The sequence below is a fragment of the Aegilops tauschii genome, chromosome 4, assembly GCF_002575655.3.
Source record: "Aegilops tauschii subsp. strangulata cultivar AL8/78 chromosome 4, Aet v6.0, whole genome shotgun sequence".
NCBI classification, from domain to species: Eukaryota; Viridiplantae; Streptophyta; class Magnoliopsida; order Poales; family Poaceae; genus Aegilops; species Aegilops tauschii.
In genome coordinates, this window is record NC_053038.3 from 422,351,258 (window position 1) to 422,374,977 (window position 23,720).

Sequence of the window (23,720 nt, forward strand, 5' to 3'; positions counted from 1 at the left end):
CGTGGTAATTTTTTCCCATTTGGGGCAGATTTGGGTATCTGCTTCTCACAAACCAGAGATTCTCACAACAAGCATGATGGTTTCGGTAGGGAACGTCCCACCTATGGGGACGAAACGATATCCACAACCTCTTATTGCTTTCAAATTTTTTCTTGTGTCAACATTGAACAACGGGAGTTTTGTGTCAATTTTTGTGATTTTTCGGGGTTCGTTTGGACATTTTTATACATTAACTGAGTTTTCAATGCATTTATGTGCATAATTCAAATTTGAACTACATGCACATGCTCCAGTGAATATAAATTAGTTGAAAAATCAAATCTGTGTCCTTGGGTGCATCCTTAGGTCCCACGCGAGAAATGCTAATGAATTTCAAACACCAGGGCACCGTTGATTGCCAGCAAAACATTGAGATACCTGGTTGTTAATTCTAGTAAATCCAAAACTCGTCTGAAATTCATGAAACTTGGCATGCTATCATGGAGCAGCATCAACATGCCGTGGTAAATTTTTTGTCCAATTTGGGGCAGATTTGGGTATCTGCTTCTCACAAACCAGAGACTCTCACAACAAGCATGATGGTTTCGGTAGGGAACGTCCCTCCTGTGGGAACGAAACAATATCCACAGCCTCTTATTGCTTTCAAATTTTTTCTTGTGTCAACGTAGAACAACAGGAGTGTTGTGTCAATTTTTGTGATTTTAGGGGTTCGTTTGGACATTTTTATCCATTAACTGAGTTTTCAATGCATTTATGTGCATAATTCAAATTTGAACTACATGCACATGCTCCAGTGAATATAAATTGGTTGAAAAATCAAATCTGTGTCCTTGGGTGCATCCTTAGGTCCCATGCAAGAAATGGTAATGAATTTCAAACACCAGGGCACCGTTGATTGCCGGCAAAACATTGAGATACCTGGTTTTTAATTCTAGTAAATCCAAAACTCGTCTGAAATTCATGAAACTTGGCATGCTATCATGGAGCGGCATCAACATGCCGTGGTAAATTTTTTGTCCAATTTGGGGCAGATTTGGGTATCTGCTTCTCACAAACCAGAGATTCTCACAACAAGCATGATGGTTTCGGTAGGGAACGTCCCACCTGTGGGGACAATATCCACAGCCTCTTAATGCTTTCCAATTTTTTCTTGTGTCAACATAGAACAACAGGAGTGTTGTGTCAATTTTTTTGATTTCTCGGTGTTCGTTTGGACATTTTTATGCATTAACTGAGTTTTCAATGCATTATGTGCATAACTCAAATTTGAACTACATGCACATGCTCCAGTGCATATAAATTGGTTGAAAAATTAAATCTGTGTCCTTGGGTGCATCCTTAAGTCCCCTGCAAGAAATGGTAATGAATTTCAAACACCAGGGCACCGTTGATTGCCGGCAAAACATTGAGATACCTGGTTTTAATTCTAGTAAATCCAAAAATCGTCTGAAATTCATGAAACTTGGCATGCTATCATGGAGCGGCATCAACATGCCGTGGTACATTTTTTGTCCCATTTGGGGCAGATTTGGGTATCTGCTTCTCACAAACCAGAGCTTCTCACAACAAGCATGATGGTTTCGGTAGGGAACGTCCCACCTTTGCGGACGAAACGTTATCCACAGCCTCTTATTTATTTCAAATTTTTTCTCGTGTCAACATAGAAGAACATGAGTGTTGTGTCAATTTTTGTGATTTTCGGGGTTCGTTTGGACATTTTTATGCATCAAATGAGTTTTCAATGCATTTATGTGCATAATTCAAATTTGAACTACATGCAGATGCTCCAGTGCATATAAATTGGTTGAAAAATCAAATATGTGTCCTTGGGTGCATGCTTAGGTCCCATGCGAGAAATGGTAATGAATTTCAAACACCAGGGCACCGTTGATTGCCGGCAAAGCATTGAGATACTTGGTTTTTAAATTGTAGTAAATCCAAAAGTCGTCTGAAATTCATGAAACTTGGCACGCTATCATGCAGCGGCATCAACATGTCGTGGTAAATTTTTGTCCCATTTGGGGCAGGTTTGGGTATATGCTTCTCACAAACTAGAGCTTCTCACAATAGGCATGATGGTTTCGCTAGGGAACGTCCCACCTTAGGGGACAAAACGATATCCATTGCCTCTTATTGCTTTCAAATTTTTTCCCGTGTCAACATAGAACAACAGGAGTGTTGTGTCAATTTTTGTTATTTTTCGGGGTTCGTTTGGACATTTTTATGCATTAACTGAGTTTTCAATGCATTTATGTGCATAATTCAAATTTGAACTACATGCACATGCTCAAGTGCATATAAATTGGTTGAAAAATCAAATCTGTGTCCTTGGGTGCATGCTTAGGTCCCGTGCAAGAAATGGTAATGAATTTCAAACACCAGGGCACCGTTGATTGCCGGCAAAACATTGAGATACCTGGTTTTTAATTCTAGTAAATCCAAAACTCGTCTGAAATTCATGAAACTTGGCATGCTATCATGGAGCGGCATCAACATGCAGTGGTAAATTTTTTGTACCTTTTGGGGAAGATTTGGGTATCTGCTTCTCACAAACCAGAGATTCTCAAAACAAGCATGATGGGTTCTGTAGGGAACGTCCCACCTATGGGGACGAAACGATATCCACAGCCTCTTATTGCTTTCAAATTTTTTGTTGTGTCAACATAGAACAACAGGAGTGTTGTGTCATTTTTGTGTTTTTTCGGGGTTCGTTTTGACATTTTTATGCATTAACTGAGTTTTCAATGCATTTATGTGCATAATTCAAATTCGAACTACATGCACATGCTCCAGTGCATATAAATTGGTTGAAAAATCAAATATGTGTCCTTGGGTGCATGCTTAGGTCCCATGCAAGAAATGGTAATGAATTTCAAACACCAGGGCACCGTTGATTGCCGACAAAATATTGAGATACCTGGTTTTTAATTCTAGTAAATCCAAAACTCGTCTGAAATTCATGAAACTTGGCATGCTATCATGGAGCGGCATCAACATGCCGTGGTAAATTTTTTGTCCCATTTGGGGCAGAGTTGGGTATCTGCTTCTCACAAACCAGAGATTCTCAAAACAAGCATGATTGTTTCGGTAGGGAACGTCCCACCTGTGGGGACGAAACGATATCCACAGCCTCTTATTGCTTTCAAATTTTTTCTTGTGTCAACATAGAACAACAGGAGTGTTGTGTCAATTTTTGTGATTTTTCGCGGTTCGTTTGGACATTTTTATGCATTAACTGAGTTTTCAATGCATTTATGTGCATAATTCAAATTTTAACTACATGCACATGCTCCAGTGAATATAAATTGGTTGAAATATCAAATCTGTGTCCTTGGGTGCATCCTTAGGTCCCATGCAAGAAATGGTAATGAATTTCAAACACCAGGGCACCGTTGATTGCCGGCAAAACATTGAGATACCTGGTTTTTAATTCTAGTAAATCGAAAACTCGTCTGAAATTCATGAAACTTGGCATACTATCATGGAGCGGCATCAACATGCCGTGGTAAATTTTTTGTCCAATTTGGGGCAGATTTGGGTATCTGCTTCTCACAAACCAGAGATTCTCACAACAAGCATGATGGTTTCGGTAGGGAACGTCCCACCTGTGGGGACGAAACGATATCCACAGCCTCTTAGTGCTTTCAAATTTTTTCTTGTGTCAACATAGAACAACAGGAGTGTTGTGTCAATTTTTTTGATTTCTCGGTGTTCCTTTTGACATTTTTATGCATTAACTGAGTTTTCAATGCATTATATGCATAATTCAAATTTGAACTACATGCACATGCTCCAGTGCATATAAATTGGTTGAAAAATCAAATCTGTGTCCTTGGGTGCATCCTTAAGTCCCATGCAAGAAATGGTAATGAATTTCAAACACCAGGGCACCGTTGATTGCCGGCAAAACATTGAGATACCTAGTTTTAAATTCTAGTAAATCCAAAAATCGTCTGAAATTCATGAAACTTGGCATGCTATCATGGAGCGGCATCAACATGCCGTGGTACATTTTTTGTCCCATTGGGGGCAGATTTGGGTATCTGCTTCTCACAAACCAGAGCTTCTCACAACAAGCATGATGGTTTCGGTAGGGAACGTCCCACCTTTGCGGATGAAACGATATCGACAACCTCTTATTTCTTTCAAAAATTTTCTCGTGTCAACATAGAACAGCATGAGTGTTGTGTCAATTTTTGTGATTTTTGGGGTTCGTTTGGACATTTTTATGCATCAAATGAGTTTTCAATGCATTTATGTGCATAATTCAAATTTGAACTACATGCAGATGCTCCAGTGCATATAAATTGGTTGAAAAATCAAATATGTGTCCTTGGGTGCATGCTTAGGTCCCATGCAAGAAATGGTAATGAATTTCAAACACCAGGGCACCGTTGATTGCCGCGAAAACATTAAGATACCTGGTTTTTAATTCTTGTAAATCGAAAACTCGTCTGAAATTCAGGAAACTTGGCATGCTATCATGGAGCGGCATCAACATGCCGTGGTAAATTTTTTGTCCATTTTGGGGCAGATTTGGGTATCTGCTTCTCACAAACCAGAGCTTCTCACAACACACATGATGGTTTCTGTAGGGAACGTCCCACCTTTGGGGACGAAACGATATCCACAGCCTCTTATTGCTTTCAAATTTTTTTCTCGTGTCAACATAGAACAACAGGAGTGTTGTGTCAATTTTTGTGATTTTTGTGGTTTCGGTTGGACATTTTTATGCATTAAACGAGTTTCCAATGCATTTATGTGCATAATTCAAATTTGAACTACATGCAAATGCTCCAGTGCATATAAATTGGTTGAAAAATCAAATATGTGTCCTTGGGTGCATGCTTAGGTCCCATGCAAGAAATGGTAATGAATTTCAAACACCAGGGCACCGTTGGTTGCGGGCGAAACATTGAGATACCTGGTTTTTAAATCTAGTAAATCTCAAACTCGTCTGAAATTCATGAAATTTGGCATGCTATCATGGAGCGGCATCAACATGCCATGGTAAATTTTTTGTCCCATTTGGGGAAGATTTGGGTATCTGCTTCTCACAAACCAGAGACTCTCACAACAAGCATGATGGTTTCGGTAGTGTACGTCCCACCTTTGTGGACGAAACGGTTCCATTGCCTCTTATTGCTTTCAAAAATTTTCCCGTGTCAACATAGAACAACAGGATTGTTGTGTCAATTTTTTTTATTTTTGGGGTTCGTTTCGACATTTTATGCATTAACTGAGTTTTTCAATGCATTTATGTTCGTAATTCAAATTTAAACTACATACAAATGCTCTAGTACATATAAATTGGTTCAAAAATCAAATCTGTGTCCTTGGGTGCATGCTTGGGTCCCATGCAAGAAATGGTAATGAATTTAAAACACCAGGGCACCGTTGATTGCCGGCACAACATTGAGATACCTGGTTTTTAATTCTAGTAAATCCAAAACTCGTTTGAAATTCATGAAACTTGGAATGCTATCATGGAGCACAGCAACATGCCGTGGTAATTTTTTCCCATTTGGGGCAGATTTGGGTATCTGCTTCTCACAAACCAGAGATTCTCACAACAAGCATGATGGTTTCGGTAGGGAACGTCCCACCTGTGGGGACGAAACGATATCCACAACCTCTTATTGCTTTCAAATTTTTTCTTGTGTCAACATTGAACAACGGGAGTTTTGTGTCAATTTTTGTGATTTTTCGGGGTTCGTTTGGACATTTTTATACATTAACTGAGTTTTCAATGCATTTATGTGCATAATTCAAATTTGAACTACATGCACATGCTCCAGTGAATATAAATTAGTTGAAAAATCAAATATGTGTCCTTGGGTGCATCCTTAGGTCCCATGCGAGAAATGCTAATGAATTTCAAACACCAGGGCACCGTTGATTGCCAGCAAAACATTGAGATACCTGGTTGTTAATTCTAGTAAATCCAAAACTCGTCTGAAATTCATGAAACTTGGCATGCTATCATGGAGCAGCATCAACATGCCGTGGTAAATTTTTTGTCCAATTTGGGGCAGATTTGGGTATCTGCTTCTCACAAACCAGAGACTCTCACAACAAGCATGATGGTTTCGGTAGGGAACGTCCCTCCTGTGGGAACGAAACAATATCCACAGCCTCTTATTGCTTTCAAATTTTTTCTTGTGTCAACGTAGAACAACAGGAGTGTTGTGTCAATTTTTGTGATTTTAGGGGTTCGTTTGGACATTTTTATCCATTAACTGAGTTTTCAATGCATTTATGTGCATAATTCAAATTTGAACTACATGCACATGCTCTAGTGAATATAAATTGGTTGAAAAATCAAATCTGTGTCCTTGGGTGCATCCTTAGGTCCCATGCAAGAAATGGTAATGAATTTCAACCACCAGGGCACCGTTGATTGCCGGCAAAACATTGAGATACCTGGTTTTTAATTCTAGTAAATCCAAAACTCGTCTGAAATTCATGAAACTTGGCATGCTATCATGGAGCGGCATCAACATGCCGTGGTAAATTTTTTGTCCAATTTGGGGCAGATTTGGGTATCTGCTTCTCACAAACCAGAGATTCTCACAACAAGCATGATGGTTTCGGTAGGGAACGTCCCACCTGTGGGGACAATATCCACAGCCTCTTAATGCTTTCAAATTTTTTCTTGTGTCAACATAGAACAACAGGAGTGTTGTGTCAATTTTTTTGATTTCTCGGTGTTAGTTTGGACATTTTTATGCATTAACTGAGTTTTCAATGCATTATGTGCATAATTCAAATTTGAACTACATGCACATGCTCCAGTGCATATAAATTGGTTGAAAAATTAAATCTGTGTCCTTGGGTGCATCCTTAAGTCCCCTGCAAGAAATGGTAATGAATTTCAAACACCAGGGCACCGTTGATTGCCGGCAAAACATTGAGATACCTGGTTTTAATTCTAGTAAATCCAAAAATCGTCTGAAATTCATGAAACTTGGCATGCTATCATGGAGCGGCATCAACATGCCGTGGTACATTTTTTGTCCCATTTGGGGCAGATTTGGGTATCTGCTTCTCACAAACCAGAGCTTCTCACAACAAGCATGATGGTTTCGGTAGGGAACGTCCCACCTTTGCGGACGAAACGTTATCCACAGCCTCGTATTTCTTTCAAATTTTTTCTCGTGTCAACATAGAACAACATGAGTGTTGTGTCAATTTTTGTGATTTTCGGGGTTCGTTTGGACATTTTTATGCATCAAATGAGTTTTCAATGCATTTATGTGCATAATTCAAATTTGAACTACATGCAGATGCTCCAGTGCATATAAATTGGTTGAAAAATCAAATATGTGTCCTTGGGTGCATGCTTAGGTCCCATGCGAGAAATGGTAATGAATTTCAAACACCAGGGCACCGTTGATTGCCGGCAAAGCATTGAGATACTTGGTTTTTAAATTGTAGTAAATCCAAAAGTCGTCTGAAATTCATGAAACTTGGCACGCTATCATGCAGCGGCATCAACATGTCGTGGTAAATTTTTGTCCCATTTGTGGCAGGTTTGGGTATATGCTTCTCACAAACTAGAGCTTCTCACAACAGGCATGATGGTTTCGCTAGGGAACGTCCCACCTTAGGGGACAAAACGATATCCATTGCCTCTTATTGCTTTCAAATTTTTTCCCGTGTCAACATAGAACAACAGGAGTGTTGTGTCAATTTTTGTTATTTTTCGGGGTTCGTTTGGACATTTTTATGCATTAACTGAGTTTTCAATGCATTTATGTGCATAATTCAAATTTGAACTACATGCACATGCTCAAGTGCATATAAATTGGTTGAAAAATCAAATATGTGTCCTTGGGTGCATGCTTAGGTCCCATGCAAGAAATGGTAATGAATTTCAAACACCAGGGCACCGTTGATTGCCGGCAAAATATTGAGATAGCTGGTTTTTAATTCTAGTAAATCCAAAACTCGTCTGAAATTCATGAAACTTGGCATGCTATCATGGAGCGGCATCAACATGCCGTGGTAAATTTTTTGTCCCATTTGGGGCAGAGTTGGGTATCTGCTTCTCACAAACCAGAGATTCTCAAAACAAGCATGATTGTTTCGGTAGGGAACGTCCCACCTGTGGGGACGAAACGATATCCACAGCCTCTTATTGCTTTCAAATTTTTTCTTGTGTCAACATAGAACAACAGGAGTGTTGTGTCAATTTTTGTGATTTGTCGGGGTTCGTTTGGACATTTTTATGCATTAACTGAGTTTTCAATGCATTTATGTGCATAATTCAAATTTTAACTACATGCACATGCTCCAGTGAATATAAATTGCTTGAAATATCAAATCTGTGTCCTTGGGTGCATCCTTAGGTCCCATGCAAGAAATGGTAATGAATTTCAAACACCAGGGCACCGTTGATTGCCGGCAAAACATTGAGATACCTGGTTTTTAATTATAGTAAATCGAAAACTCGTCTGAAATTCATGAAACTTGGCATACTATCATGGAGCGGCATCAACATGCCGTGGTAAATTTTTTGTCCAATTTGGGGCAGATTTGGGTATCTGCTTCTCACAAACCAGAGATTCTCACAACAAGCATGATGGTTTCGGTAGGGAACGTCCCACCTGTGGGGACGAAACGATATCCACAGCCTCTTAGTGCTTTCAAATTTTTTCTTGTGTCAACATAGAACAACAGGAGTGTTGTGTCAATTTTTTTGATTTCTCGGTGTTCCTTTTGACATTTTTATGCATTAACTGAGTTTTCAATGCATTATGTGCATAATTCAAATTTGAACTACATGCACATGCTCCAGTGCATATAAATTGGTTGAAAAATCAAATCTGTGTCCTTGGGTGCATCCTTAAGTCCCATGCAAGAAATGGTAATGAATTTCAAACACCAGGGCACCGTTGATTGCCGGCAAAACATTGAGATACCTGGTTTTAAATTCTAGTAAATCCAAAAATCGTCTGAAATTCATGAAACTTGGCATGCTATCATGGAGCGGCATCAACATGCCGTGGTACATTTTTTGTCCCATTGGGGGCAGATTTGGGTATCTGCTTCTCACAAACCAGAGCTTCTCACAACAAGCATGATGGTTTCGGTAGGGAACGTCCCACCTTTGCGGATGAAACGATATCGACAACCTCTTATTTCTTTCAAATTTTTTCTCGTGTCAACATAGAACAGCATGAGTGTTGTGTCAATTTTTGTGATTTTTGGGGTTCGTTTGGACATTTTTATGCATCAAATGAGTTTTCAATGCATTTATGTGCATAATTCAAATTTGAACTACATGCAGATGCTCCAGTGCATATAAATTGGTTGAAAAATCAAATATGTGTCCTTGGGTGCATGCTTAGGTCCCATGCAAGAAATGGTAATGAATTTCAAAGACCAGGGCACCGTTGATTGCCGGCAAAACATTGAGATACTTGGTTTTTAAATTCTAGTAAATCCAAAAGTCGTCTGAAATTCAAGAAACTTGGCATGCTATCATGCAGCGGCATCAACATGCCGTGGTAAATTTTTGTCCCATTTGGGGCAGGTTTGGGTAGATGCTTCTCACAAACTAGAGCTTCTCACAACAAGCATGATGGTTTCACTAGGGAACGTCCCACCTTAGGGGACAAAACGATATCCATTGCCTCTTATTGCTTTCAAATTTTTTCCCGTGTCAACATAGAACAACAGCAGTGTCGTGTCAATTTTTGTTATTTTTCGGGGTTCGTTTCGACATTTTTATGCATTAACTGAGTTTTCAATGCATTTATGTGCATAATTCAAATTTGAACTACATGCACATGCTCAAGTGCATATAAATTGGTTGAAAAATCAAATCTGTGTCCTTGGGTGCATGCTTAGGTCCCGTGCAAGAAATGGTAATGAATTTCAAACACCAGGGCACCGTTGATTGCTGGCAAAACATTGAGATACCTGGTTTTTAATTTTAGTAAATCCAAAACTCGTCTGAAATTCATGAAACTTGGCATGCTATCATGGAGCGGCACCAACATGCTGTGGTAAATTTTTTGTCCCATTTGGGGAAGATTTGGGTATCTACTTCTCGCAAACCAGAGATTCTCACAACAAGCATGATGGTTTCGGTAGGGAACGTCCCACCTGTGGGGACGAAACGATATCCACAGGCTCTTAGTGCTTTCAAATTTTTTCTTGTGTCAACATAGAACAACAGGAGTGTTGTGTCAATTTTTTTGATTTCTCGGTGTTCGTTTGGACATTTTTATGCATTAACTGAGTTTTCAATGCATTATGTGCATAATTCAAATTTGAACTACATGCACATGCTCCAGTGCATATAAACTGGTTGAAAAATCAAATCTGTGTCCTTGGGTGCATCCCTAAGTCCCATGCAAGAAATGGTAATGAATTTCAAACACCAGGGCACCGTTGATTGCCGGCAAAACATTGAGATACCTGGTTTTTAATTCTAGTAAATCCAAAAATCGTCTGAAATTCATGAAACTTGGCATGCTATCATGGAGCGGCATCAACATGCCGTGGTACGTTTTTGTCCCATTTGGGGCAGATTTGGGTATCTGCTTCTCACAAACCAGAGCTTCTCACAACAAGCATGATGGTTTCGGTAGGGAACGTCCCACCTTTGCGGACGAAACGATATCGACAGCCTCTTATTTCTTTCAAATTTTTTCTCGTGTCAACATAGAACAACAGGAGTGTTGTGTCAACTTTTGTGATTTTTCGGGGTTCGTTTGGACATTTTTATGCATTAACTGAGTTTTCAATGCATTTATGTGCATAATTCAAATTTTAACTACATGCACATGCTCCAGTGAATATAAATTGGTTGAAATATCAAATCTGTGTCCTTGGGTGCATCCTTAGGTCCCATGCAAGAAATGGTAATGAATTTCAAACACCAGGGCACCGTTGATTGCCGGCAAAACATTGAGATACCTGGTTTTTAATTCTAGTAAATCGAAAACTCGTCTGAAATTCATGAAACTTGGCATACTATCATGGAGCGGCATCAACATGCCGTGGTAAATTTTTTGTCCAATTTGGGGCAGATTTGGGTATCTACTTCTCACAAACCAGAGATTCTCACAACAAGCATGATGGTTTCGGTAGGGAACGTCCCACCTGTGGGGACGAAACGATATCCACAGCCTCTTAGTGCTTTCAAATTTTTTCTTGTGTCAACATAGAACAACAGGAGTGTTGTGTCAATTTTTTTGATTTCTCGGTGTTCGTTTGGACATTTTTATGCATTAACTGAGTTTTCAATGCATTATGTGCATAATTCAAATTTGAACTACATGCACATGCTCCAGTGCATATAAACTGGTTGAAAAATCAAATCTGTGTCCTTGGGTGCATCCCTAAGTCCCATGCAAGAAATGGTAATGAATTTCAAACACCAGGGCACCGTTGATTGCCAGCAAAACATTGAGATACCTGGTTTTTAATTCTAGTAAATCCAAAAATCGTCTGAAATTCATGAAACTTGGCATGCTATCATGGAGCGGCATCAACATGCCGTGGTACATTTTTTGTCCCATTTGGGGCAGATTTGGGTATCTGCTTCTCACAAACCAGAGCTTCTCACAACAAGCATGATGGTTTCGGTAGGGAACGTCCCACCTTTGCGGACGAAACGATATCGACAGCCTCTTATTTCTTTCAAATTTTTTCTCGTGTCAACATAGAACAACATTAGTGTTGTGTCAATTTTTGTGATTTTTGGGGTTCGTTTGGACATTTTTATGCATCAAATGAGTTTTCAATGCATTTATGTGCATAATTCAAATTTGAACTACATGGAGATGCTCCAGTGCATATAAATTGGTTGAAAAATCAAATATGTGTCCTTGGGTGCATGCTTAGGTCCCATGCAAGAAATGGTAACGAATTTCAAACACCAGGGCACCGTTGATTGCCGGCAAAACATTGAGATACTTGGTTTTTAAATTCTAGTAAATCCAAAAGTCGTCTGAAATTCATGAAACTTGGCATGCTATCATGCAGCGGCATCAACATGCCGTGGTAAATTTTTGTCCCATTTGGGGCAGGTTTGGGTATATGCTTCTCACAAACTAGAGCTTCTCACAACAAGCATGATGGTTTCGCTAGGGAACGTCCCACCTTAGGGGACAAAACGATATCCATTGCCTCTTATTGCTTTCAAATTTTTTCCCGTGTCAACATAGAACAACAGGAGTGTTGTGTCAATTTTTGTGATTTTTCGGGGTTCGTTTGGACATTTTTATGCATTAACTGAGTTTTCAATGCATTTATGTGCATAATTCAAATTTGAACTACATGCACATGCTCAAGTGCATATAAATTGGTTGAAAAATCAAATCTGTGTCCTTGGGTGCATGCTTAGGTCCCGTGCAATAAATGGTATCAAACACCAGGGCACCGTTGATTGCCGGCAAAACATTGAGATACCTGGTTTTTAATTCTAGTAAATCCAAAACTCGTCTGAAATTCATGAAACTTGGCATGCTATCATGGAGCGGCACCAACATGCCGTGGTAAATTTTTTGTCCCATTTGGGGAAGATTTGGGTATCTGCTTCTCGCAAATCAGAGATTCTCACAACAAGCATGATGGTTTCGGTAGGGAACGTCCCACCTGTGGGGACAAAACGATATCCACAGCCTCTTAGTGCTTTCAAATTTTTTTTGTGTCAACATAGAACAACAGGAGTGTTGTGTCAATTTTTTTGATTTCTCGGTGTTCGTTTGGACATTTTTATGCATTAACTGAGTTTTCAATGCATTATGTGCATAATTCAAATTTGAACTACATGCACATGCTCCAGTGCATATAAACTGGTTGAAAAATCAAATCTGTTTCCTTGGGTGCATCCCTAAGTCCCATGCAAGAAATGGTAATGAATTTCAAACACCAGGGCACCGTTGATTGCCGGCAAAACATTGAGATACCTGGTTTTTAATTCTAGTAAATCCAAAAATCATCTGAAATTCATGAAACTTGGCATGCTATCATGGAGCGGCATCAACATGCCGTGGTACATTTTTTGTCCCATTTGGGGCAGATTTGGGTATCTGCTTCTCACAAACCAGAGCTTCTCACAACAAGCATGATGGTTTCGGTAGGGAACGTCCCACCTTTGCGGACGAAACGATATCGACAGCCTCTTATTTCTTTCAAATTTTTTCTCGTGTCAACATAGAACAACATGAGTGTTGTGTCAATTTTTGTGATTTTTGGGGTTCGTTTGGACATTTTTATGCATCAAATTAGTTTTCAATGCATTTATGTGCATAATTCAAATTTGAACTTCATGCAGATGCTCCAGTGCATATAAATTGGTTGAAAAATCAAATATGTGTCCTTGGGTGCATGCTTAGGTCCCATGCAAGAAATGGTAATGAATTTCAAACACCAGGGCACCGTTGATTGCCGGCAAAACATTGAGATACTTGGTTTTTAAATTCTAGTAAATCCAAAAGTCGTCTGAAATTCATGAAACTTGGCATGCTATCATGCAGCGGCATCAACATGCCGTGGTAAATTTTTGTCCCATTTGGGGCAGGTTTGGGTATATGCTTCTCACAAACTAGAGCTTCTCACAACAAGCATGATGGTTTCGCTAGGGAACGTCCCACCTTAGGGGACAAAACGATATCCATTGCCTCTTATTGGTTTCAAATTTTTTCCCGTGTCAACATAGAACAACAGGAGTGTTGTGTCAATTTTTGTTATTTTTCGGGGTTCGTTTGGACATTTTTATGCATTAACTGAGTTTTCAATGCATTTTTGTGCATAATTCAAATTGGAACTACATGCACATGCTCAAGTGCATATAAATTGGTTGAAAAATCAAATCTGTGTCCTTGGGTGCATGCTTAGGTCCCGTGCAAGAAATGGTAATGAATTTCAAACACCAGGGCACCGTTGATTGCCGGCAAAACATTGAGATAGCTGGTTTTTAATTCTAGTAAATCCAAAACTCGTCTGAAATTCATGAAACTTGGCATGCTATCATGGAGCGGCACCAACATGCCGTGGTAAATTTTTTGTCCCATTTGGGGAAGATTTGGGTATCTGCTTCTCGCAAACCAGAGATTCTCACAACAAGCATGATGGTTTCGGTAGGGAACGTCCCACCTGTGAGGACGAAACGATATCCAGAGCCTCTTAGTGCTTTCAAATTTTTTCTTGTGTCAACATAGAACAACAGGAGTGTTGTGTCAATTTTCTTGATTTCTCGGTGTTCGTTTGGACATTTTTATGCATTAACTGAGTTTTCAATGCATTATGTGCATAATTCAAATTTGAACTACATGCACATGCTCCAGTGCATATAAATTGGTTGAAAAATCAAATCTGTGTCCTTGGGTGCATCCTTAAGTCCCATGCAAGAAATGGTAATGAATTTCAAACACCAGGGCACCGTTGATTGCCGACAAAACATTGAGATACCTGGTTTTTAATTCTAGTAAATCCAAAAATCGTCTGAAATTCATGAAACTTGGCATGCTATCATGGAGCGGCATCAACATGCCGTGGTACATTTTTTGTCCCATTTGGGGCAGATTTGGGTATCTGCTTCTCACAAACCAGAGCTTCTCACAACAAGCATGATGGTTTCGGTAGGGAATGTCCCACCTTTGCGGACGAAACGATATCGACAGCCTCTTATTTCTTTCAAATTTTCTCTCGTGTCAACATAGAACAACATGAGTGTTGTGTCAATTTTTGTGATTTTTGGGGTTCGTTTGGATATTTTTATGCATCAAATGAGTTTTCAATGCATTTATGTGCATAATTCATATTTGAACTACATGCATATGCTCCAGTGCATATAAATTGGTTGAAAAATCAAATATGTGTCCTTGGGTGCATGCTTAGGTCCCATGCAAGAAATGGTAATGAATTTCAAACACCAGGGCACCGTTGATTGCCGGCAAAACATTGAGATACTTGGTTTTTAAATTCTAGTAAATCCAAAAGTCGTCTGAAATTCATGAAACTTGGCATGCTATCATGCAGCGGCATTAACATGCCGTGGTTAATTTTTGTCCCATTTGGGCCAGGTTTGGGTATATGCTTGTCACAAACTAGAGCTTCTCACAACAAGCATGATGGTTTCGCTAGGGAACGTCCCACCTTAGGGGACACAACGATATCCATTGCCTCTTATTGCTTTCAAATTTTTTCCCGTGTCAACATAGAACAACAGGAGTGTTCTGTCAATTTTTGTTATTTTTCGGGGTTCGTTTGGACATTTTTATGCATTAACTGAGTTTTCAATGCATTTATGTGCATAATTCAAATTGGAACTACATGCACATGCTCAAGTGCATATAAATTGGTTGAAAAATCAAATCTGTTTCCTTGGGTGCATGCTTAGGTCCCGTGCAAGAAATGGTAATGAATTTCAAACACCAGGGCACCGTTGATTGCCGGCAAAACATTGAGATACCTGGTTTTTAATTCTAGTAAATCCAAAACTTGTCTGAAATTCATGAAACTTGGCATGCTATCATGGAGCGGCATCAACATGCCGTGGTAAATTTTTTGTCCCATTTGGGGCAGATTTGGGTATCTGCTTCTCAAAAACCAGAGATTCTCACAACAAGCATGATGGTTTCGGTAGGGAACGTCCCACCTGTGGGGACGAAACGATATCCACAGCCTCTTATTGCTTTCAAATTTTTTCTTGTGTCAACATAGAACAACAGGAGTGTTGTGTCATTTTTTGTGATTTTTCGGGGTTCGTTTGGACATTTTTATGCATTAACTGAGTTTTCAATGCATTTATGTGCATACTTCAAATTTTAACTACATGCACATGCTCCAGTGCATATAAATTGGTTGAAAAATCAAATCTGTGTCCTTGGGTGCATCCTTAGGTCCCATGCAAGAAATGGTAATGAATTTCAAACACCAGGGCACCGTTGATTGCCGGCAAAACATTGAGATACCTGGTTTTAATTTCTAGTAAATCGAAAACTCGTCTGAAATTCATGAAACTTGGCATGCTATCATGGAGGGGCATCGACATGTCGTGGTAAATTTTTTGTCCCATTTGGGGCAGATTTGGGTATCTGCTTCTCACAAACCAGAGATTTTCACGACAAGCATGATGGTTTCGGTAGGGAACGTCCCACCTATGGGGACGAAACGATATCCACAGCCTCTTATTGGTTTCAAATTTTTTCTTGTGCGAACATAGAACAACAGGAGTGTTGTGTCATTTTTTGTGATTTTTCGGGGTTCGTTTGGACATTTTTATGCATTAACTGAGTTTTCAATGCATTTATGTGCATAATTCAAATTTGAACTACATGCACATGCTCCAGTGCATATAAATTGGTTGAAAAATCAAATCTGTGTCCTTGGGTGCATCCATAGGTCCCATGCAAGAAATGGTAATGAATTTCAAACACCAGGGCACCGTTGATTGCCGGCAAAACATTGAGATACCTGGTTTTTAATTCTAGTAAATTCAAAACTCGTCTGAAATTCATGAAACTTGGCATGCTATCATGGAGCGGCATCAACATGTCGTGGTAAATTTTTTGTCCCATTTGGGGCAGATTTGGGTATCTGCTTCTCACAAACCAGAGATTTTCACAACAAGCATGATGGTTTCGGTAGGGAACGTCCCACCTATGGGGACGAAACGATATCCACAGCCTCTTATTGCTTTCAAATTTTTTCTCGTGTCAACATAGAACAACAGGAGTGTTGTGTCCATTTTTGTGATTTTTGGGGGTTCGTTTGGACATTTTTATGCATCAAATGAGTTTTCAATGCATTTATGTGCATAATTCAAATTTGAAATACATGCAAACGCTCCAGCGCATATAAATTGGTTGAAAAATCAAATATGTGTCCTTGGGTGCATGCTTAGGTCCCATGCAAGAAATGGTATTGAATTTCAAACACGAGGGCACCGTTGATTGCCGGCAAAACATTGAGATACTTGGTTTTAAATTCTAGTAAATCCAAAAGTCGTCTGAAATTCATGAAACTTGGCATGCTATCATGCAGCGGCATCGACATGCCGTGGTAAATTTTTGTCCCATTTGGGGCAGGTTTGGGTATATGCTTCTCACAAACCAGAGCTTCTCACAACAGGCATGATGGTTTCGGTAGGGAACGTCCCACCTTTGGGGACGAAACGATATCCACAACCTCTTATTGCTTTCAAATTTGTTCTCGTGTCAACATAGAACAACAGGAGTGTTGTGTCAATTTTTGTGATTTTTCGGGTTTCGTTTGGACATTTTTATGCATTAAATGAGTTTCCAATGCATTTATGAGCATAATTCAAATTCGAACTACATGCAAATGCTCCAGTGCATATAAATTAGTTGAAAAATCAAATATGTGTCCTTGGTGCATGCTTAGGTCCCATGCAAGAAATGGTAATGAATTTCAAACACGAGGGCACCGTTGGTTGTCAGCGAAACATTGAGATACCTGGTTTTTAATTCTAGTAAATCCAAAACTCGTTTGAAATTCATGAAACTTGGCATGCTATCATGGAGCGGCATCAACATGCCATGGTAAATTTTTTGTCCCATTTGGGGCAGGTTTGGGTATATGCTTCTCACAAACCAGAGCTTCTCAGTACAAGCATGATGGTTTTGGTAGAGAACGTCCCTCCTTTGGGGACGAAACGATTCGAGTGCCTCCTATTGCTTTCAAAATTTTTCTTGTGTCAACATAGAACAACAGGAGTGTTGTGTCCATTTTTGTTATTTTTCGGGGTTCGTTTGGACATTTTATGCATTAACTGAGTTTTTCAATGCATTTATGTGTATAATATAAATTTAAACTACATGCACATGCTCAAGTGCATACAAATTGGTTGAAAAATCAAATCTGTGTCCTTGGGTGCATGCTTAGGTCCCATGCAAGAAATGGTAGTGAATTTAAAACACCAGGGCACCGTTGATTGCCGGCAAAACATTGAGATACCTGGTGTTTAATTCTAGTAAATCCAAAACTTGTCTGAAATTCATGAAACTTGGAATGCTATCATGGTGCGGCATCAACATGTCGTGGTAATTTTTTCCCATTTGGCGCAGATTTGGGTATCTGCTTCTCACAAACCAAACATTCTCACAACAAGCATGATGGTTTTGGTAGGGAACGTCCCACCTGTGGGGACGAAACGATATCCACAGCCTCTTATTGCTTTCAAATTTTTTCTTGTGTCAACATTGAACAACAGGAGTGTTGTGTCAATTTTTGTGAGTTTTCGGGGGTTCGTTTGGACATTTTTATGCATTAACTGAGTTTTCAATGCATTTATGTGCATAATTCAAATTTGAACTACATGCACATGCTCCGGTGCATATAAATTGGTTGAAAAATCAAATCTGTGTCCTTGTGTGCATGCTTAGGTCCCATGCAAGAAATGGTAATGAATTTCAAACACCAGGGCACCGTTGATTGCCGGCAAAACATTGAGATACCTGGTTTTTAATTCTAGTAAATCCAAAACTCGTCTGAAATTCATGAAACTTGGCATGCTATCATGGAGCGGCATCAACACGCTGTGGTAAATTTTTTGTCCCATTTGGGGCAGATTTGGGTATCTGCTTCTCACAAACCAGAGCTTCTCACAACAAGCATGATGGTTTCGGTAGGGAACGTCCCACCTTTGGGGACGAAACGATATCCACAGCCACTTATTGCTTTCAAATTTTTTCTCATGTCCACATAGAACAAAAGGAGTGTTGTGTCAATTTTTGTGATTTTTCGGGGTTCGTTTGGACATTTTTATGCATCAAATTTGTTTTCAATGCATTTATGTGCATAATTCAAATTTGAACAACATGCAGATGCTCCAGTGCATATAAATTGGTTGAAAAATCAAATCTGTGTCCTTGGGTGCATCCTTAGGTCCCATGCAAGAAATGGTAATGAATTTCAAACACCAGGGCACCGTTGATTGCCGGCAAAACATTGAGATACCTGGTTTTAAATTCTAGTAAATCCAAAACTCGTCTGAAATTCATGAAACTTGGCATGCTATCATGGAGCGGCATCAACATGCCATGGTAAATTTTTTGTCCCATCTGGGGCAGATTTGGGTATCTGCTTCTCACAAACCTGAGCTTCTCACAACAAGCATGATGGTTTCGGTAGGGAACGTCCCACCTTTGCGGACGAAACGATATCCACAACCTCTTATTGCTTTCAAATTTTTTCTCATGTCAACATAGAACAACAGGAGTGTTGTGTCCATTTTTGTGATTTTTTGGGGTTCGTTTGGACATTTTTATGCATCAAATGAGTTTTCAATGCATTTATGTGCATAATTCAAATTTGAACTACATGCAAATGCTCCAGTGCATATAAATTGGTTGAAAAATCAAATATGTGTGCTTGGTGCATGCTTAGGTCCCATGCAAGAAATGGTAATGAATTTCAAACACCAGGGCACCGATGATTGCCGGCAAAACATTGAGATACCTGGTTTTTAAATTCTAGTAAATCCAAAACTCGTCTGTAATTCATGAAACTAGGCATGCATGCTATCATGGAGCGGCATCAACATGCCGCGGTAAATTGTTTGTCCCATTTGGGGCAGGTTTGGGTGTATGCTTTTCACAAACCAGAGCTTCTCACAGCAAGCATGTTGGTTTCGGTAGGGAACGTCCCACCTTTGTGGACGAAACGATATCCATTGCCTCTTATTTCTTTCGAATTTTTTCTCGTGTCAACATAGAACAACAGGAGTGTTGTGTCAATTTTTGTGATTTTCGGGGTACGTTTGGACATTTTTATGCATTAACTGAGTTTTCAATGCAATTATGTGCATAATTCAAATTTGAACTACATGCACATGCTCAAGTGCATATAAATTGGTTGAAAAATCAAATCTGTATCCTTGGTTGCATGCTTAGGTCCCATGCAAGAAATGGTAATGAATATAAAACACCAGGGCACCGTTGATTGCCGGCAAAACATTGAGATACCTGGTTTTTAATTCTAGTAAATCCAAAACTCGTCTGAAATTTATGAAACTTGGGATGCTATCATGGAGCGGCATCAACATGGCATGGTAAATTTTTTGTCCCATTTGTGGCAGGTTTGGGTATATGCTTCTCACAAACCAGAGCTTCTCAATACAAGCATGATGGTTTCGGTAGAGAACGTCCCACCTTTGGGGACGAAACGATATCCATTGCCTCTTATTGCTTTCAAAAAATTTCTCATGTCAACATAGAACAACAAGAGTGTTGTGTCAATTTTTGTAATTTTTCGGAGTTCGTTTGGACATTTTTGTGCATTAACTGAGTTTTTCAATGCATTTATGTGCATAATTCAAATTTGAACTACATGCACATGCTCTAGTGCATATAAATTGGTTGAAAAACCAAATTTGTGTCCTTGGGTGCATGCTTTGGTCCCATGCAAGAAATGGTAATGAATTTAATACACCAGGGCACCGTTGATTGCCGGCAAAACATTGACACACCTGGTTTTAAATTCTAGTAAATACAAAACTCGTCTGAAATTCATGAAACTTGGAATGCTATCATGGAGCAGCATCAACATGCCGTGGTAATTTTTTTCCCATTTGGGGCATATTTGGGTATCTGCTTCTCACAAACCAGAGCTTCTCACAACAAGCATGATTGTTTCGGTAGGGAACGTCCCACCTTTGGCGACGAAACAATATCCATAGCCTCTTATTGCTTTCAAATTTTTTCTCGTGTCAATTTTTGTGATTTTTCGGGGTTCGTTTGGACATTTTTATGGATTAACTGAGTTTCCAATGCATTTATGTGCATAATTCAAATTTGAACTACATGTACATGCTCAAGTGCATATAAATAGGTTGAAAAATCAAATCTGTGTCCTTGGGTGCATGCTTAGGTCCCATGCAAGAAATGGTATTGAATTTCAAACACCAGGGCATCGTTGATTGCTGGCAAAACATTGAGATACGTGGTTTTTAATTCTAGTAAATCCAAAACTCGTCTGAAATTCATGAAACTTGGCATGCAATCATGGAGCGGCATCAACATGTTGTGGTAAAATTTTTGTCCCATTTGGGGCAGATTTGCGTATATGCTTCTCACAAACGAGAGCTTCTCAAAACAAGCATGATGGTTTCGATAGGGAACGTCCCACCTTTGGGGACGAAACGATATCCACAGCCTCATACTGCTTTCAAATTTTTTCTCGTTTCAACATAGAACAACAGGAGTGTTGTGTCAGTTTTTTTGATTTTTCGGGGTTCGTTTGGACATTTTTATGCATTAACTAAGTTTTCAATGCATTTATGTGCATAATTCAAATTTGACCTACATGCACATGCTCCAGTGCATATAAATAGGTTGAAAACTCAAATCTTGGTCCTTGGGTGCATGCTTAGGTCCCATGCAAGAAATGGTATTGAATTTCAAACACCAGGGCACCGTTGATTGCCGGCAAAACATTGAGATACCTGGTTTTTAAATTCTAGTAAATCCAAAACTCGTCTGAAATTTATGAAACTTGGCATGCTATCATGGAGCGGCATCAACGTGCCATGGTAAATTTTTAGTCCCAATTGGGGCAGGTTTGGGTATATGCTTCTCACAAACCAGAGCTTCTCAATACAAGCATGATGGTTTCGGTAGAGAACGTCCCACCTTTGGGGACAAAACTATATCCATTGCCTCTTATTGCTCTCAAAAAATTTCTCGTGTCAACATAGAACAACAAGAGTGTTGTGTCAATTTTTGTTATTTTTGGGGTCCATTTGGACATTTTATGCATTAATTGAGTTTTTCAAAGCATTTATGTGCATAATTCAAATTTGAACTAGATGCACATGCTCTAGTGCATATAAATTGGTTGAAAAATCAAATCTGTGTCCTTGGGTGCATGCTTAGGTCCCATGCAAGAAACGGGAATGAATTTCAAACACCGGGGCACCGTTGATTGCCGGCAATACATTGAGATGCCTGGTTTTTAAATTCTAGTAAATCCAAAACTCATCTGAAATTCATGAAACTTGGCATGCAATCATGGAGCGGCATCAACATGCCATGGTAAATTTTTAGTCCCAATTGGGGCAGGTTTGGGTATATGCTTCTCACAACAAGCATGATGGTTTCGGTAGGGAACGTCCCACCTTTGGGGACGAAACGATATCCATTGCCTCTTATTGTTTTCAAAAAAAATCGTGTCAACATAGAACAACAGGAGTGTTGTGTAAATTTTTTTGATTTTTCGGGGTTCGTTTGGACATTTTTATGCATTAGCTGAGTTTTCAATGCATTTATGTGCATAATTCAAATTTGAACTACATGCACATGCTCTAGTGCACATAAATTGGTTGAAAAATAAAATCTGTGTCCTTGGGTGCATGCTTAGGTCCCATGCAAGAAATGGTAATGAATTTCAAACACCAGGGCACCGTTAATTGCCGGCAAAACATTGAGATACCTGGTTTTTAGATTCTAGTAAGTCCAAAACTCGTCTGAAATTCATGAAACTTGGCATGGTATCATCGAGTCTCATCAACGTGCCGTGGTAAAAATTTTGTCCCATTTAGGGCAGGTTTGGGTATATGCTTCTCACAAACCAGAGCTTCTCACAACAAGCATGATGCTTTCGGCAGGGAACGTCCCACCTTTGGGGGACAAACCATATCCATTGCCTCTTATTGCTTTAAAAAAATTTCTTGTGTCAACATAGAACAACAGGAGTGTTGTGTCAATTTTTGTGATTTTTTGGGGTTTGCTTGGACATTTTTATGCATTAGCTGAGTTTTCAATGCATTTATGTGCATAATTCAAATTTGAACTACATGCGCATGCTCTAGTGCATATAAATTGGTTGAAAAATCAAATCTGTGTCCTTGGGTGCATGCTTAGGTCCCATGCAAGAAATGGTAATGAATTTAAAACACCAGGGCACCGTTGATTGCCGGCAAAACATTGAGATACCTGGTTTTTAATTATAATAAATCCAAAACTCGTCTGAAATTCATGAAACTTGGAATGCTATCATGGAGCGGCATGAACATGCTGTGGTAAATTTTTTGTCCCATTTGGGGCAGATTTGGGTATCTGCTTCTCACAAACTCGTCTGCAATTCATGAAACTTGGCAGGTTTGGGTGTATGCTTCTCACAACAAGCATGATGGTTTCGGTAGGGAACGTACCACCTTTGGAGATGGAACGATATCCACAACCTCTTACTGCTTTCAAATTTTTTCTCGTGTCAACATGGAACAACAGGAGTGTTGTGTCAGTTTTTTTGATTTTTCGGGGTTCGTTTGGACATTTTTATGCATTAACTGAGTTTTCAATGCATTTATGTGCATATTCCAAATTTGACCTACATGCACATGCTCCAGTGCATATAAATAGGTTGAAAAATCAAATATGTGCCCTTGGGTGCATGCTTAGGTCCCATGCAAGAAATGGTATTGAATTTCAAACACCAGGGCACTGTTGATTGCCGGCAAAACATTGAGATACCTGGTTTTTAAATTCTAGTAAATCTGAAACTCGTCTGAAATTCATGAAACTTGGCATGCTATCCTGGAGCGGCATCAACATGCCGTGGTAAATTTTTTGTCCCATTTGGGGCAGATTTGGGTAGCTGCTTCTCAAAAACCAGAGCTTCTCAATACAAGCATGATGGTTTCGGTAGAGAACGTCCCACCTTTGGGGACGAAACGATATCCATTGCCTCTTATTGCTTTCAAAATTTTTCTCGTTTCAACATAGAACAACAAGAGTGTT